This window comes from Oryx dammah, unplaced genomic scaffold (assembly GCF_014754425.2).
Source record: "Oryx dammah isolate SB20612 unplaced genomic scaffold, SCBI_Odam_1.1 HiC_scaffold_24, whole genome shotgun sequence".
Classification (NCBI taxonomy): domain Eukaryota; kingdom Metazoa; phylum Chordata; class Mammalia; order Artiodactyla; family Bovidae; genus Oryx; species Oryx dammah.
Window position 1 is genome coordinate 29827155 of NW_024070208.1, and position 4217 is coordinate 29831371.

The following is a 4217-nucleotide window of genomic DNA, read 5'->3' on the forward strand; positions in this document are numbered from 1 at the left end:
AGCACCAGCATGAATTGCCAAAGAAGCCTGGAGGAGGCTGTCATTGCAACTGGAACCTCAAGACTCCTGCCCCCAATCCAGGTCCCCTGAGAAGTGGTGAAGTGTGGCACCTTTCCACACTTCACAAGGGCACGGCATCCTGGCTCCATGGCTGTGGAAGGCTTATGACACGTGGGACTCTAACTCCTAGCAGTACTTGTGTGTGTGTGTGTGTGTGTGTGTGTGTGTGTGTGTGTGTGTGTGTTTGGGGGCTGTCTATCCATTATAGGGCAAAGCTCCAACAAATTCATTCCCTTTCATCCAAATGCAACTGAGGGATACTATGAACTGTCCTGCTGCAACTCTTTAGAAGGCACATTTCCTGGAATCATTACTAGCACTTTTTATTTTCCATTCCTCTCCCAAAAGTGTCTTTGTGTTACATCTTTGAGCAAATGAATAAACACCTCTACTCAAAGCGAAGTGCCAGGTAAATGTCAGGTGAATGCCACCCTGGGGAAGTTTTAGTGACTCAGGACCCTGTTCTCACTGTACCAGGTTCAATGATCTTTTCTAAGACTTGGATAAATTCAGAGAAATACTGTTAAATTTATTGATGACACAAAGCTGAGAGAGAGAGAACGCCAATCTACTGGGTGGTATTATCAGTATTTAAAATTATTTTAACCAAATAGAATTAGGATGCAAAAGAAAATCAATGAAATGAAATTTAGCAAGAATGAAAGCCTTGGGTTTAGATTTAAACCTCAATTTATAAAGAAAGGATGAGGAGTGTCTTCCCTGATGGTCCAGTGGCTAAGACACCATGTTTCCAATGCAGGGAGCCCAGGTTCAATCCCTGGTCAGGAAACTAGACCCCACATGCTGCAACTAAGAGTTTGTATGCCGCAACTAAGACCAGGTACAGCCAAGTAAATAATACATATTAAAAAAAAAGAGAGAAAGAAAGGATGAGGAATACATGGCTTGAAAGTGGAAGATAGATGCTAGTGAGTAAAGTGTTGGTGGGCTGTGTGATGCCTTTCTCCAGAAGAGAGGCCAGGATGACACGATATCTTGAAATGAAGTCAGATAAAGGATGGCTGGGAAAACTAGAACAGTTTACCCAAGAGAAGGGAAAATCTAGTCATTTTCAAATATTTGAAAATGTGGATTTTGCGGGGGAAGTTATGTTTTTATGTTTTGCTTATTTTTCTTTTCTTTTTAAAAATTATTTTTATTTTTACTTAAGTTGTATACTCAGTGATAAAGAATCTGCCTGCAGTGCAGGAGATGCAATAGGAGCCAAGGGTTTGATCCCTGGGTCAGGAAGATCCCCTGGAGAAGGAAATGGCAACCCACTCCAGTATCCTTGCCTGGAAAATCCCATGGACAGAGGAGCCTGGGGGGCTACAGCCCATGGGGTTGCAAAAGAGTCGGACATGACTTAGCAACTCAACAACAAAGCTATATGCAGTTGCTTGAAGAATCAAATAGTTCTGCAAGTTTAAGAAGCCTGATCACTTTCTTCATTTCCATCCCTGAAAACCTCCACATTTCTTTCTTTTAGGTGACTATTTGGTATCTATTCCATGTCTCTAAATAGCATGCTTGCTGTGCTTCTTCTTGGTTTTTCAGTTTGGGATATTATCTTATGATTCTGGACTTTGATTTGCTTAGACTTCTGAGCACTTAGCATTTGTATTTACCAACCATCTTAATCTTTTCTCAAGATACTCGGCTCCATCAGATATTCATTCCATTGGTTTCATCTTCTGAAGGGGTCTGGCCACTCTTATGCCTGGTACATAGTTGCCATCTCAGGTCTGGATGGGGAGGAAATGGAGTTTTTCTTAAATTCTTCGAGGTTCTTGGCTGAGACCTCCCCTCTGATAGAAGACGGAATAGCAGGAGAAAACCAAACAAGTAAAAGAACATGCGTATATGGGAGATAGTCGGGAAAACTGAATAACTCCCCCAAATGGCCCAAGCCATCACCTTAAATACCATCTTCAGCTAAAGGTAAAGAAGATGTGTTTGAGGGAGCCAGTTAGGGGAGATTATCAGGCAAAACACAGTAAACAGTGATAAGGTCATTGGACAGATTTAAGTCATCACCTTCTCCACTCATACGACTTTCTAGAGATTTGGTCATCCTCCCCTTCGGTACAGAGAGGTTGTTGTTGTCTGGTCACCAAGTCATGTCTGATTCTTGCAACCTCATGGACTGCAGCATGCCAGGAAGACACCCCTACATATGGAGGTTCCCCTGATAAATGTAAACTGCTCTTACAAAAAGGTAACTTCTACTTGGCTTTCAGAGCTCCTCCTGTCCCTGCTGTTTAAAAATAATCAGCCTGAAATAATCCTTATGGCAAAAAGTCATATTTGGGGTGCTGTACTCTGCTGCCCTTCAGGTCCTTCCTTCCCCATCATCCTGAGGATGCTATTTGCTATTCTGCTTCATTGCATCTCCTGTTTTCCTATCCCAGGTCATCTTCTTTGCAGTTTCCCCCTTCACTTTACAGAGAAAATCCTTCATTGGTTTCCTGAGAAGGATACCTATATAGGAAGTACTGTTTGAAACTTTACATCTTTGCAGATGACTTTATTCTACCCTCAGATTTCAGTAATAGTTTACCAGGATATAGAATGCCACACTGGAGACAATTTTCCTTCCATTTTTGAAGGAACTGCTGCTTTGCTTTCTAGCTCCCAGTTCTGCTGTGGTGAAATTCAAATCCATTACTGAGTCCTGATCCTCTGCATGGTGAGCTGACTTATCTCCTCTGGACACTTCTAAAATCTTCTCTTTGCTCTCAATGTTTTGCAAAATGTTCTTAAACTATTGGATTATTTTCTTCTCTCTCTTTTCTCTTTTTGTGTGCATAGTATTTGAATATTGTACTTCCCAGACTGGTCATATAGTTTTTATTAATCTTTTCTCTTAATTTCACTTTTTTTTTTGTTGTTGTTGTTGTTCTGCTTTCTGGGAAAATATTATCTTCCAACCATTTTATTAAGTTAAATATTTAAAATCACAATTTTAATTTCCAAGAATCCTTTTTTCCCCTCTGGATTTTCCTCTGTACTGGCATCTTCTTATTTAATGGATTCCATCTTGTCTCTCCAAAGATAATAATGGCATTCTATTGCTGTTTCATGCCTAGAAGGGAAAAGTACGGCTGTCAGCGATCTAGAAGGCAGTGCTGCTAATTCTTGGGCCTGGGGAGTGAGGATGTGGGTTCTGTCTTATAAAATGAATTGACTGTCAGTTTTTCCCACAGTTGATCTCAAGGATTTAGTGTTTTTGGACTTCCTAAGTCACTTACCATTTGTTTTATCTGCTTTCCAACTTGCAAATTTTGTTGCTGCCGTTTCCTCTCATTCACTCCATCCTTGTGGGACTGTGCCTTCGGGACAAAAAAAATCCCTTTTCTATGGTTGAGACCAGTGTTATTAAGGAGGGAATTAATGTAGGTGCATGAATTCAGCCTACTCTGCTTCCTGGAAGTGTGGAAGGCCTATTTGGAGTCACCTAAGGGACTGCTTTCTAATACCTGGAAATAATCCACAGCTTTAGGGGCTGTCTTGTGAGGCAGGGGCTCCCCTTTCCTGGAAGCTGTTGTCGAAAAGCGGGAAGTTTTGTTGCATAGTCATGTCTGACTCTTTGCAACCCCATGGCCTGTTGCCCGCCAGGCTCCTGAGTCCATGGGGTTCTCCAGGCAAGAATACTGGAGTGGGTAGCCATTCCCTTCTCTAGGGGATCTTCCTGACCCAGGGATGGAACCCAGGTCTCCTGCATTGCAGGCAGATTCTTTACCACTGAGCCACCAGGCCAGTTTGGAAGTCTGCCTCTCTGGGATGTGGCAGAGAGGCTTCTGCTTCTCTGTGTGGTCACAAGTCAGATAAGGTGCCTTCCTGGGACCTTCCCACTCATTTAAAACTCTGATTGCTGCTGCTGCTAAGTCGCTTCAGTCGTGTCCGACTCTGTGCGACCCCATAGACGGCAGCCCACCAGGCTCCTCCGTCCCTGGGATTCTCCAGGCAAGAACACTGGAGTGGGTTGCCATCTCTTTCTCCAATGCATGAAAGTGAAAAGTGAAAGTGAAGTCGCTCAGTCATATCTGACTCAGCGATCCCATGGACTGCAGCCTACCAGGCTCCTCCATCCATGGGATTTTCCAGGCAGGAGTACTGGAGTGGGGTGCCAAAAACTCTGATTACATTGTGCTTAT

At 43.0% G+C, this 4217-nt stretch overlaps 1 long non-coding RNA gene across 1 annotated transcript; it reads right to left on the minus strand.

Moving 5' to 3' along the window:
- Positions 1-2951: 2951 nt before the first annotated feature.
- Positions 2952-3395, minus strand: LOC120883143. The gene is made up of 2 exons (XR_005725698.1): positions 3312-3395; positions 2952-3145 (listed from the first exon to the last, which is right to left on the minus strand). It is a non-coding gene; the product is annotated as an uncharacterized LOC120883143 (long non-coding RNA).
- Positions 3396-4217: the final 822 nt, after the last annotated feature.